The sequence below is a fragment of the Moschus berezovskii genome, chromosome 8 (assembly GCF_049115385.1).
Source record: "Moschus berezovskii isolate FMDL1 chromosome 8, NW_MosBer_1.0, whole genome shotgun sequence".
In the NCBI taxonomy this organism is placed as follows: domain Eukaryota; kingdom Metazoa; phylum Chordata; class Mammalia; order Artiodactyla; family Moschidae; genus Moschus; species Moschus berezovskii.
Window position 1 is genome coordinate 79,253,583 of NC_142467.1, and position 14,903 is coordinate 79,268,485.

The window sequence follows — 14,903 nt, forward strand, 5'->3', positions numbered from 1 at the left end:
ATTTTGCTTTTTTGGGTTGCAAAATCACTGCAGATGGTGACTGCATCCATAACATTTAAAGATGCTTGCTTCTTGGAAGAAAAGCTATGACCAACCTAGACAGAATATTAAAAAGCAGAGACATTACTTTGCCAAGAAAGGTCTGTCTAGTCAAAGCTATGGTTTTTCTAGTAGTCATGTATGGATTTGACAGTTGGAATAAAGAAAGCTGAGCACCGAAGAATTGATGCTTTTGAACTGTGGTGTTGAAGAAGACTCTTGAGAGTCCCTTGGACTGAAAGGACATCCAGCCAGTCCATCCTAAGGGAAATCAGTCCTCAGTATTCATTGGAAGGTTAGTATTCAAGAAGCTGAAACTCCAGTACTTTGGCCACCTGATGTAAAGAACTGACTCACTGGGAAAGACCCTGATGCTGGAAAAGATTGAAGGCAGGGGGAGAAGGGTATGACAGAGCATGAGATGGTTGAATGGCATCACCAACTGGATGGACATGAGTTTGAGCAAGGTCTGGGTGTTGTGATGGACAGGGAAACCTGCTATGCTGCAGTCCATAGGGTCACAGAGTCAAACACGACTGAGTGACTGAACTGACTAACTGGGCTTTTCCCTAAAGAGACCACTGAAAGTGTGCGCAAAACATTGTACATGTGTGCATTTTCAAGAACCTCAAAGTCTGCTAAAGGTTAAAACGGTAAATAAGAAGAAGAGGAGGAGGCTCAAGAGGAATAAAAGAGAAAGCCTTTATTTTACTACCTTGTTTTATCTAGAAAGTAATAGAAGCCCAGAGAAGTGACAACATTGTCAACATCATAAGATGAGTGAGAGGTAGAACTGGGACTAAATTACTGGTACTGTGACTATAAGACCAGGATGATTCCCACTAATGGAGACATTCCTTAGAGCATTTTGGACCGTTAACTTTTTTTTTCCCCACCAGCATATCTAAGAGTAAGAGACTTGGGTTCCATTCCTTGGTATGGAAGATCCCCTGAAGAATGAAATGGCAACCCACTCCAGTATTCTTGCCCAGAAAGTCCCATGGACAGAGGAGCCTGGTGGGCTATAGTTCATGGGGTTGCAAAGAGTCTTACACAACTGAAGCAACTGAGCACTCATGTAAGAGTTAGAAGAACTAAGAAAAGAGAATTTTTATTATTTTCTTTAAGACAGTTTACAGGTCAAATGTCTGTAATTTTATAAGAGAAAGGTGAAAACCTAGGAGTCTTTCTCAAGATGACAATCCATTAATGACAACTCTGAACCAGACTCTATGATTCTAACTTCCTTCTTCTCATGTTACCATGTATTATTATTGTATCTAAAAGGAAGACTAAGCAGAAATTACTGGAAAGCATTTACATGTCAGTTGTATATTCACAAAATCAACATTTATGAACTTGTTTTAGTTGTAAATCTCACTTTGTGAGACAAGAGGAAGTAAGAACAGTAATTTTTATACATTTGAAGCTGATTTATTTTTAATTTTTTAAATTACTTTATTTTGTAATTGAAGGATAATTACTTTACAGAATTTTGTTGTTTTCTGTCAAACCTCAACGTGAATCAGCCATAGGTACACATAATGTCCCCTCCCTCTTGAACCTCTTTCCCATCTCCCTCCCCATTCCACTCCTCTAGGGTGATACAGAGCTCCTGTCTGAGTTCCCTGAGACATATAGCAAATTCTCGTTGGCTATCTATTTTGCATATGGTAATGTAAGTTTCCATATTTTACTCTCCATATATCTCATCCTCTCCTCCCCTTTCCCCATGTCCATAGGTCTGTTTTCTATGTCTGTTTCTCCATTGCTGCCCTGCAAATAAATTCTTTGGTACCATCTTTCCGTACATATATGTTTGTATATGATTTCTCTTCTTTCTGACTTGCTTCACTCTGTATAACAGGCTCTAGGTTCATCCACCTCATTAGAACTGACTCAAATGTGTTCCTTTTTATGACTGAGTAATATTCCATTGTGTACATGTACCATAACTTCTTTATCCATTCATCTGTCAATGGACATCTAGATTGCTTCCAGGTCCTAGATATTGTAAATAGTGCTGCAATAAACAATGGGATACATGTGTCATTTTTCAGTTTTGGTTTCCTCAGGGTATATGCCTAGGAGTAGGATTGCTGGGGCACATGGTGGTTTTATTCCTAGTGTTTCAAGGAATCTCCACACTGTCTTCCATAGTGGCTGTATCAATTTGCATTCCCACCAACAGTGCAAGAGTGTTCCCTATTCTTCACACCCTCTCCAGCATTTATTGTTTGTAGATGTTTTGATGATGGCTATTCTAACCTGTGTGAGGTGATATTTCATTATAGTTTTGATTTTAATTTATCTAATAATGAATGATATTGAATATCTTTTCATGTGTTTGTTAGCCATCTAAATATGTCTTTGGAGAAATGTCTGTTTAGATCTTTTTCTCAGTTTTTGATTGGGTTGTTTGGTTTTTTTTTGGTATTGAGTTGTACAAACTGCTTTTATATTTTGGAAATCAATCCTTTGTCAGTTGTTTCATTTGTTATTATTTTCTCCCATTCTCAGGGTTGTCTTTTCACTTTGCTTATAGTTTCCTTTGCTGTGAAAAAACTTAAGTTTAATTAGGTCCCACTTGCTTACTTTTGTTTTTATTTTCATTACTCTAGGAGGTAGGTCATAGAGGATCTTGCTTTGTTTTATGTCATCAAGTGTTCTGCCTGTATTTTCTTCTAAGAGTTTTATAGTTTCTGGTCTTGCATTTAGGTCTTTAATCCATTTTGACTTTATCTTTGTGTATGGTGTTTGGAAGTGTTCTCATTTCATTCTTTTTCATGTGGCTGTCCAGGTTTCCCAGCACATTTATTGAAGAGGCTATCTTTGTCCCATTGTATATTCTTTCCTCCTTTGTCAAAAATAAAGGTACCCATAGGTACATGGGTTTATTTCTGGGCTTTTTGTCTTGTTCCATTGGTCTATATTTCTGTTTTTGTGCCAGTACCATACTTGATTACTGTAGCTCTGCAGTATAATCTGAAGCCAGGAAGGTTGATTGCTTCAGCTCCATTCTTTCTTAAGATTGCTTTGGATATTCAGGATCTTTTGTGTTTCCATATGAATTGTGAAATTTTTTTGTTCTAGTTCTATCATTGGTAATTTGATAGGGATTACATTGAATATGTAGCTTGCATTTGGTAGTACAGTTATTTTCACAATATTGATTCTTTCTACCCAGGAAAATGGAATATCTCTCCATTTGTTTGTGAGGTCGTTGATTTCTTTCATCAGTGTCTTATAATTTTCTGTATATAGTTCTTTTGTCTCCTCAGATAGGTTTATTCCTAGATATTTAATTCTTTTTGTGCAATAGTGAATGGGATTGATTCCTTAATTTCTCTTTCTGATTTTTCATTGTTAGTGTATAGAAATTCAAGTGATTTCTGTGTATTGATTTTGTATCCTGCAACTTTGCTAAATTCACTGATTAGCTCTAGTAATTTTCTGATAGTAACTTTAAGGTTTTCCATGTAAAGTATCATGTCATCTGCAAACTGAGAACTTTAATTCTTACTTTCCCATCTGAATTCCTTTCATTTCTTTTTCGTCTCTGATTGCTGTAACTAGGGCTTCCAAAGCTATATTGAATAATAGTGTTGAGAGTGGACACCCTTGTCTTGTTCCTGATCTTAGTGGGAATGCTTTCAGTTTTTCACCATTGAGAATAATGTTTGCTGTGGGCTTATCATATATGGCCTTTACTATGTTGAGATAGCTTTCTTCTATGCCCGTTTTTGGAAAAGTTTTAATCGTAAATGGGTGCTGAATTTTTCAAAGGCTTCTTCTGCATCTATTGAGATTATATGTGGTTTTTATCTTTCAGTTTGTTAATATGGTGTATCACATTGATTGATTTGTGTATATTGAAGAACCCTTGCATCCCTGGAATAAACTCAACTTGATCATGGTATATGAACTTTTTGATGTGTTGCTGAATTCTGTTTGCTATAATTTTGGTTGAGGATTTTTGCATCTGTGTTCATCAGTGATATTGGCCCATGATTTTCTTTTTTGTGTGTTGTCTTTTTCTGGTTTTGGTATCAGGGTGATGGTGGCCTTGTAAAATAGGTTTCAAAGTGTTCCTTCCTCTGCAATGTTTTGAAAGGGTTTTAGAAGGATTGGCATTCAGTTCAGTTCAGTTGAGTTGCTCAATCATGTCTGACTTTTTGCAACCCCATGAATCACAGCATGCCAGGCCTCCCTGTCCATCACCAACTCCCAGAGTTCACTCAAACTCATGTGCATCGAGTCGGTGATGCCATCCAGCCATCTCATTCTCTGTCATCCCTGTCTCCTCCCACTCCCAATCCCTCCTAGCATCAGACTCTTCCAGTGAGTCAACTCATTGCTTGAGGATAGGCATTAGCTCTTCTCTAAATGTTTGAAGAATTCTCCTGTGAAGCTATCTGGTCGTGGCTTTTGTTTTTTGGGAGATTTTTGATCACAGCTTCAATTTCAGTGCTTGTAATTGGGTTGTTCATAATTTTTATTTCTTCCTGGTTCACTCTTGGAAGATTGAACTTTTCTAAGAACCTGTCCATTTCTTCCAGGTTATCCATTTTATTACCATATAGTTATTCATAATAGTCTCTTATAATCCTTTGCATTTCTGCATTGTGTGTTATAACCACTCCTTTTTCATTTCCAATTTTGTTAATGTGATTCTTCTTTCTTTTTTTCTTGATGAGTTGCCTAAAGGTTTGTCAATTTTGTTGATCTTCTCAAAGAACCAGCTTTTAGTTTCATTAATTTAAAATTATTTTTAATTTTAATAACTAATTATTATTACTTATTTTATTCATTGTTTCTTTCATTTCTCTTTTTGTTTATTTCCTCTCTGATCTTTATGATTTCTTTCTTCTGCTAATTTTGGGATTTTTTAGTTCTTCTTTTTCCAGGTGTTTTAGATGTAAAGTTATGTTGTCTATTTGATGTTTCACTTGTTTCTTCAGGTAGGAGTGTACTCCTATAAATTTCCCTCTTAGAACTCCTTTTGCTGCATCCCAAAGTTTTGAGTTGTTGTGTTTTCATTGTCATTTGTTTCCAGGAATTTTTTTATTTCCCTTTTGACTTCTTCAGTAACCTGTTCATTATTTAGAAACGTATTGTTTAATCTCCATGTGTTTGTGCTTTTCATTTTTTTCTTGTAATTAATACCTAGTCTCGTAGTATTGCTGTCAGAAAAGATGCTTGATATTATTTCAGTTTTCTTAAATTTACTGAGGTTTCATTTGTGACCCAAGGTGTGGTCTATCATAGAGAATTTTCCATGTGCACTTTGAAGAAGGTGTATTCTTCTGCATTTGGATGGAATGTCCTGAAGGTATCAATGAGATCCATTTCATCTAATGTATCATTTAAGACTTGTGTTTCCTTATTATTTTTCTCTTTTAATGATCTGTCCATTGGTGTAAGTGGGGTATTAAGGTCTCCTACTATTATTTTGTTACTGTCAATTTCTCCTTTTGTGTCTGTTAGTGTTTGTCTTATGTATTGAGGTGCTCCTATGTTGGGTGTATAGATATTTGCAATTGTTATGATTTTCTCTTTGATTGATCCACTGATCATTATATTGTGTCCTTATCTCTTATAATATTCTTTATTTTAAGGTCTGTTTTGTCTGATATGATGATTGCTATTCCAGCTTTCTTTTGATTTCTATTTGCATGGAATATATTTTTCCATCCTCTCACTTTCAGTCTATATGTGTCTTCAGGTAGACTACCAGAGAACTCCTATCTCTAGGGAGTATCAAATAGTGAGAACTCCCACAAAGGGAACCACTTGAATACAAGACCCAGCATCACCCAACTACTAGTAGAATCCTGTGTGGGACACCTCATCCAAACCACAAACAGCACAAAAATGCAAACCCAATCATCAGCAGACAGGATTATCACCTCACTCAGCCCTGTCCATCAGAGGAAAAAAAAAAAAAAATCTTACCCTATATGCAGCTTACACAAACCACTGGACCAATCTTCAGTTCAGTTCAGTTCAGTCGCTCAGTCATGTCTGACTCTTTGCGACCCCATGAATCACAGCACGCCAGGCCTCCCTGTCCATCACCAACTCCTGGAGTTCACTCAAACTCATGTCCATTGAGTCAGTGATGCCATCCAGCCATCTCATTCTCTGTCGTCCCCTTCTCCTCCCGCCCCCAATCCTTCCCAGGACCAATCTTAGGAGGGCAGAAATCAAAAGGAAGAAATAGTTCAACTGTGAAGCCTGGGAAAAGGAGACCTCAAATACAATAAGTTTAAAAATAAATAATGAAAAGCAGAGATATACTATGCAAATGTACAAACAAACTAGAAACACAGAAGTCCAAATAAATTAAGAGGAAATAGACAGACTACCTGAAAAGAATTCAGAATAATGATAGTAAAGTTGATAATAGAATGGAGAAAATGCAAGAGTCAATTAACAAAAACCTGGAAGAATAAAAGAACAAACATACAGACAAACAACACAATTACTGAAGTTAAAAATATTCCAGATGGACACAATAGCAGAATATCTGAAGCAGATCAGTGAGCTGGAAAATAAAATGGTGGAAATAACTGTGAAGAGCAGAATAAAGTAAAAAGAATTTTAAAAACAGGATAGTCTCAGAGACCTCTAGGATAATATTAAATGCACCAACATTCAAATTATAGGGGTCCCAGAAGAAGAGAAAAAGAAAGGGATGAGAAAATTTTTGAAGAGATTATAGTTGAAACTTTCCCCAACATGGAAACGGAAATAGTCAATCAAGTCCAAGAGTCACAAAGAGTCCCATACAGGACAAACTCAAGGAGAAACATTCCAAGACACATAGTAACCAAACTAACAAAGATTAAACACAAAGAAAGAATATTGAAAGCAGCAAGGGAAAAGCAGCAAGTAACATACAAGGGAAACCCCATACATTTAACAACTGATCTTTCAGCAGAAACTCTGCAGGGCAGAAGAGAATGGCAGGATATATTTAAAGTACTGAAAGGGTAAAATCTATAACCAAATGACTGTACCCGACAAGGATCTCATTCAAAATTGATGAAGAAATCAAAAGCTTTTCAGACAAGCAAAAGTTAAGAGAATTAAGCACCACAAAACCAGCTTTACAACAAATGTTAAAGGGACTTATATAGTCAGGAAATAAAGAAAACAAAATGATCTACAAAAACAAACCCCAAACAATTGAAAAAATGGCAAAGGGAATATGTATATCAATAATTACTCTATATGTAAATTGATTAAATGCTCCAACCCAAAGACACAGACTGAATGAATTCTGTCTACAAGAAACTGATTTTTTAAACTGAAAATATTAGTTAGCTCTGGTGACTGTTTTTTCAAAGACATAGTGAAAAACAGACTATTAAGCCTAAGTTCAGTTGCTCAGTCTTGTCTGAATCTTTGTGACTGCATGGACCGCAGCATGCCAGACTTCCCTGTCCATCAACAACTCCTGGAGCTTGCTCAAGCTCATGTCCATCAAATCTTATCCTCTGTTGTCCCCTTCTTCTCCTGCCTTCAATCTCTCCCAGCATCAGGGTCTTTTCCAAGGAGTCAGTTCTTTGCATCAGGTGGTCAAAGTATTATTCTTGGACTACATATAAATAATTTTATTTGGTAGAAATTATCTGATTATCTAGCAAAGCTTAATTAATTTTGTTTCTACATCTGTCACAAAAAAACAAACAATTTTTGAAGTAGTTTACTTTTATCCTTTAATATGGATTTAATTTTTTACCCCTTATAACAATTCTGGTTTCAAAATATATTTCAGCATTCTTTCTTAAGGTACAAACCTAGTATTTTCAGAGTTGGTGTCTTATTAGGGACTGTTTGTGGACCAATAAGGTTTTTGAGTTTTTCTAAATTCTTGGGTTCTGTTTTCTTTCAAGACCAACTCACTTCTAGTCATTACATTCCATGTTCCTTGTATTTCTTTTGTTTTTGCTGCAGTAATGTTGCCTAAATGCTGCCTTTTTTTCTTCATCTTCTTCTTGCCTAACTTGGTGATGTGACAATTACTCTTTATTTGTACTAAAACTGCAGAGTAAGTTCTACTTGATTCATTCCTTATCTGAAATCTGTCTTCCCTTTCAGATCCGTGTTAATAACTGAATCTCTGTAGTACATGGACTGGGGGTAGAGAAGGCTGCAGAACCCCAGATGGGTTCAGCAGGAATCTGTGGACTCTGCGTTTGATTGCATCCAAGCTTTGTTACATGTCCCGGACCTGTACTCATTTCACAGTGTCTGGGAGGCATCCATGTCCAGTTTGGTAATGGCCCCTGACTTCAGATAATTTCCCTAACTCAACTCAAAGAAGTTGACCCATTCACTCTGACCAATTCACTTGTTCTGTCAATGCAGTCATTTCTATTTGCCAACAATAGAGGAGAGAAATACATGCATTACATGTGTTTTGCCAATTTAATTAAAAGTCTGGGTGTGGGTTTGAGGAGACAGGAAGGAAGGATCTCTGTCAGCAATGCCTGATTCCAATTTGCTCTCCCATTCTTGCATATGTATTTCATCTTACAACTTCTGTTTGATTAAATTGTGGTTAATTAGCTCTACATATTTTGTGGGCATGCTTAGATTTTCCCTAACAGTTTGATATCTGTTAAGGAATCATCAAAATGGTAAAGTACAGTGGTTTTCCTTGTCCTTTAGAGGGACTCAGGAGAAGGCAAGTGGAAATGTCCACCTCCTCCCTCTTCCAGAATCCCTAATCTCATACTGTATTTTCTGTTAGTCTCCTGAGTGAAAAGATTAGTGATATTGGGGGAGGGAGAAGCACTGTTTTCTTATCTAATCCCCATCACACTTCCCAACACAAACTGAGCAGAATTCAGAGCTGCTTAGACTGCCCCAAATCAAGACATAGCAACATTTTGAAACTTCTGTTATTTTCTTGCCTTCTAATCATTGTGCTGGTATAATTTTACTATGCTTGATCTGCTGTAACTATTTGTTTTTCCCATCTATTTTGGGCAGAGATATTTTGTCATCTTGACATCAGTTTACTATCTTCAGGTTCAAGTCTGGAAAAGATAACTTTTTAAATGACTAAAATATGAAAATATTCACAGAGACACTGTTATATTCAGTGCTAATGGACAAAATCTACCAAAAGAGTAAAAGCGATATTAATACTCTCTTAATGTTTTCACCCCATGCATTTTTGTCCTCATATCTCTGGTCTATTTTTCTCACCTGGAATTGAAATAATGAAAAAGAACAAGTTTCCTGGTCTCAAGAAATATCCCTCAATATGTCATATTGTTGTGATCATGTGAAGGGTAGAGAAAGCAGAGACCATGTAACTGAAAAGGTTCCATCAAGTAAGATTCTGTTTTCTCTTTCACTGTGACCCCTGGGTAGTCACAGCATATACTATGAAGGTTCTTAGAATGTTCTGGAATCCTAGTATCTTGTTTTCCATCAATGAAAGGACTTGTTAATCACTAAGAAGGGAATGGTTAGCATGATCAGCATTCTGACAAAAGACTTGTTTTTGCTTCCACTCTTCACTCCAATACACACATATTTGGTCATCATGGACTACAGTCACCCTCCAGATGTGTAACTGGAGAAATAGTGTTTAGAGTTTCCTTTTATGGTTTGTGCCCCTATTGAAATCTTCCTCTGGAAAAGATGATGGGCACAGTCAAGGAAGTCGGTCTGTTTCACTGAAGGCGACACCTTCTGTTATGAAGGAGTGGGACTGGAAGGCAGATGGCTTTCTAGTTCAGGAAATCAACCAAGTCTCCTAGGCTGGCTTTGCTGCCAAGACCCTCCAGTATTCTTCACAGCATAGATTATATCAATTTAATAGGTGCCTCACACAGGAGTCAGTTAGGAATGTAGTCTTTTTTTTTTTTTTCCCATCAGTGAGTTCTCCTGATTTCATCAAAGTGCCAAGCAGATAGTTGCATGAAACTGCTGCAATGACATCATATTGTCAGGACTGCAAGGTGCAACTTCACAGAGGAATTGGTACCTTTAAAATACTTAACAAGGCTGCACACACACACCTGTAGGTGTGTGCATGTGAAATTCCCTCCATTCTACTAAATAAAGAAGTTGTGTAATAATTGTGAGGGTGACATTCAGTTGCTATTCTGAGAAAGTGGTCATTATTAAGATTTATCCCATATTTGGTGAATGCAGTAAAAGATAATGAGATCCAGAAATTACTGGAACAAAGTAAAATATATTAAAATATTATATTTAAATATAAAGCATATTAAATATATTTAAAATAATTTATATAACAGAACTGGGCCAGAGTCACTGTTTAATAAATGGCAGTTATTGTTATAATAATAATCTTTTCTTTTTTAGCTGTTGTCTTTATATAATGCTAATTTCCAAAAAAGTACTTAAAGGCAGTATTCAATAGAAAATATTTTTTAAAACCATTTAGCCATTTAATAAAAGCTGAAAAAGAGAGGGGAAAAGTTATATTATAAGGTATTTAGGGGTAAATAGGCTACAGAATCATCCAGAAAATACTGAACTAAGGAACTCTATGGCTATTGAGCATAAAACTTACCTCTGAGTTTCTTGGAAGTCAAGGAAAGAAGAAAAACATAATGAGCTATAGCTTTGATGGATAAATAACAATGACTCATACCAGTTTCTCAGAATAGACCAGTGTTCCCATATCTATGCAATCCATCAGAAATTTTTCATGTGGATATTTATTTAAGTAGTATGACCCACTTTTGTTTTTTTGGGGCCTTTTGCATTGTTTATGTAGAATTTCCATTCTCAACGTATCCTTGTTGGGAAAATAATTACATAGTCATCCTCTTCAGCAACAGAAAAGGCTACTGAAACACAGGAACTCAAGCAGGTTTTTTTAATGCCTGAAACATATTATCTCCAATTGAATAAAACAGGATCTGCAATTACAAGTACATAATTAGGAAGAAAAGAAAACATTTCTTTAGAGTTAAAAAAAATCACAAAGAAATTAAAACTTTTAAAGGTACAACAGACATTAACTACTTGCTGTATTTTTTTCCTATATTTGTTGTCTGTGTACTCTAGAAACCAGTATCTAGAATATTTTTATTGAGGTATAATTTTACACATTATATGAGTTTCAGTTGTACATACTAGTTTTATTATATCATTATCTGTATAGAAAATAACTTGATTGGACATTTTCATTATTAGCAGTAGTTTTAAGAAATTTATTTGAATTTTACAACTTGTTTGTAACATCATTCATTTTTAGAATTATTGTCAAATTTGGGAAATCCCTATCAAGTTTCTTTCATATATGAATTGTAAATTTTCAGGAAATTTATATTTCACATTTTCTTGACAAACTAATCTTAAATATTTCTTAAACTGACAGCATACATTGGTTGGGTCTTCCAAGTAGTGGGAGTGATAAATAACCTTCCTGCCAGTGCAGGAGACATGAGACACCGGTTCAATCCCTGGATCAGGAGAAGGGCATGGCAAGCCACTCCAGTATTCTTGTCTTGAGAACTCCATGGACAGAGGAGCCTACCAGTCTACAGTCTGGGGGGTCAAAGAGTTAGACATTACTGAAGCAGCTTAGCACTAGAAAATACAATGGCCAGTATGTTGTCAATGCTTTGGTAACAGTGTCAGGTGGATTTTACTATCTTTGTTAATGTCAGTTATTGATGCTAAATCATTGGGCTTATCAGGATGTTAAATCATTTAAGAAGTCTAAATATTTTCCCAGTGTATTTGGGAATACATTCATTAATTGGATTATTGAATGATCCAAGAATCCATTATTTCTCTGAAAGGCTTATCTCTTCTGCTTCAGGACGTATTGTTTTGGGTACAATCTGCATGCTATTTTGTCTAAAATTTACAGACTTTAGCAAAAGAAGAGGTGCTAGATATACAAAATAATATCTGAAATGTTGAGACACATGGAACATGCAACTTCACACGCCAATTCAATAACTATTTACAGAAGTGCTAAGAGTTTGTCTCCTGCAGAGACAGAAATTCTCACAAATCTATTTCCCTCGATTCTCATGAAACAGAAAAACATAAAATATGGTGGTTGCTTACATTATTTATGCTGTTTGGTTGAATCTTTTCTTGGCAGGTAGAAACACTATATTCACTTGGTGCCCATGAGAACAAAATTCTCTGTTAACACTTTTACCTGTGTTATGTCTGGAAGAATTTCTGAAAAATTAGCTATGGCTCTATACGTTTCAAACTGTGTTTCCTCTCCAAGACTCCTGTTCTTTGAATGTCAGTCCTTTTATGACCTCAGGTCCTGCAGATTTGAATCTTGACACCAGAAGAGTTGGCAAAGTATATGCCAGAATGGTTGGGAATAGCACAATTTCCCATCAAAGTCACTTCAGTTCAGTTAACTTGCTTATTCATGTCCGACTCTTTGCGACCCCATGAACCGCAGCACACCAGGCTTCCCTGTCCATCACCAACTCCTGGCGTCCACCCAAACCCATATCCATTGAGTCGGTGATGCCATCCAACCATCTCATCCTCTGTCACCCCCTTCTCCTCCTGCCTTCAATCTTTTCCATCATCAGGGTCTTTTCAAATCAGTCAGCTCTTCGCATAAGGTGGCCAAAGTATTGGAGTTTCAGCTTTAACATCAGTCCTTCCAATGAACACCCAGGACTGATCTCCTTTAGGATGGACTGGTTGGATCTCCTTGCAGTCCAAGGGACTCTCAAGAGTCGTCTCCAACACCACGGTTCAAAAGCATCAATTCTTTGGCCCTCAGCTTTCTTTATAGTCCAACTCTTACATCCATACATGACTCCTGGAAAAACCAGAGCCTTGACTAGATGGACCTCTGTCAGAAAAGTAATGTGTCTGCTTTTTAATATGCTGTCTAGGTTGATCATAACTTTCCTTCCAAGGAGTAAGCGTCTTTTAATTTCATGGCTGCAGTCACCATCTGCAGTGATTTTGGAGCCCCCCAAAATAAAGTCAGCCACTATTTCCACAAAGTCACTACCACTATCTAATGCAACCCACTAAATCCCTTCATAAATGTAGTTGATTTTTTGAACCTAACAGAGTATAAATATGCTGGCTGCTGCTGCTGCTACTGCTGCGAAGTTGCTTCAGTTGTGACCGACTCTGTGGAAACCCATAGACGGCAGCCCACCAGGCTCCCCCGTCCCTGGGATTCTCAAGGCAAGAACACTGGAGTGGGTTGCCATTTCCTTCTTCATTGCATGAAAGTGAAAGTGAAACTGAAGTTGCCCAGTCGTGTCTGAATCTTAGTGACCCTATGGACTACAGCCCACCAGGCTGCTCCATCCATGGGATTCGCCAGGCAAGAGTACTGGAGTGGAGTGCCATTGCCTTCCCCTAATATGCTGGGACACTATGTAAATTTGAAGAAGTCATGAGTAGGATTTATTAGCTTGGTTAAAAAACAAAAAAATTTGTCAACCCACATTTCTCTTCATTATGAGTGTTTTCACGATCAAGATAATCAGGATAACGTGATCACTGACCTAGAGCAAGACATCTTGGAATGTGAAGTCAAGTGGGCCTTAGAAAGCATCACTACGAACAAAGCTAGTAGAGGTGATGGAATTCCAGTTGAGCTATTTCAAATCCTGAGAGATGACGCTGTGGAAGTGCTGCACTCAATATGCCAGCCAATTTGGAAAACTCAGCAGTGGCCACAGGACTGGAAAAGGTCAGTCTTCATTCCAATCCCAAAGAAAGGCAATGCCAAAGAATGCTCAAACTACCACACAATTGAACTCATCTCACACGCTAGTAAAGTCATGCTCAAAATTCTTCAAGCCAGGCTTCAGCCATACGTGAACCGTGAGCTCCCAGATGTCAAGCAGGTTTTAGAAAAGGCAGAGGCACCAGAGATCAAATTGCCAACATCCGCTGGATCATGGAGAAAGCAAGAGAGTTCCAGGAAAACATCTATTTCTGCTTCATTGACTATGCCAAAGCCTTTGACTGTGTGGATCACAATAAACTGTGGAACATTCTGAAAGAGATGGAAATAACAGACCACCTGACCTGCCTCTTGAGGAACCTGTATGCAGGTCAGTAAGCAACAGTCAGAACTGTACATGGAAAAACAGACTGGTTCCAAGTAGGAAAAGGAGTACGTCAAGGTTGTATATTGTCACCCTGCTTATTTAACTTCTATGCAGAGTACTACACGAGGAACGCTGGGCTGGAAGAAGCACAAGCTGGAATCAAGATTGCTGGGAGAAAGATCAATAACCTCAGATATGCAGATGACATCACCCTTATGACAGAAAGTGAAGAGGAACTAAAAAGCCTCTTGATGAAAGTAAAAGAGGAGAGTGAAAAGGTAGTCTTGAAGCTCAACGTTCAGAAAACAAAGATCATGGCATCTGGTCCCAAAACTTCATGGGAAATAGAAGGGAAAACAGTGGAAACAGTATCAGACTTTATTTTGGGGGGCTCCAAAATCACTGTGGATGCTGATTGCAGCCATGAAATTAAAAGACGCTTACTCCTTGGAAGGAAAGTTATGACCAAACTAGATAGCACATTACTTTGCCAACCAAGGTCCGTCTAGTCAAGGCTATGGTTTTTCCAGTGGTCATGTATGGATGTGAGAGTTGGACTGTGAAGAATGCTGATCGCCGAAGAATTCATTCTTTTGAATTGTGGTGCTGGAGAAGACTCTTGAGAGTCCCTTGGACTGCAAGGAGATACAACCAGTCCATTCTAAAGGAGATCAATCCTGGGTGTTCTTTGGAAGGGCTGATGCTAAAGCTGAAACTCCGATACTTTTGCCAACTCATGCGAAGAGTTAACTCACTGGAAAAGACTCTGATGCTGGGAAGGATTGGGGGCGGGAGGAG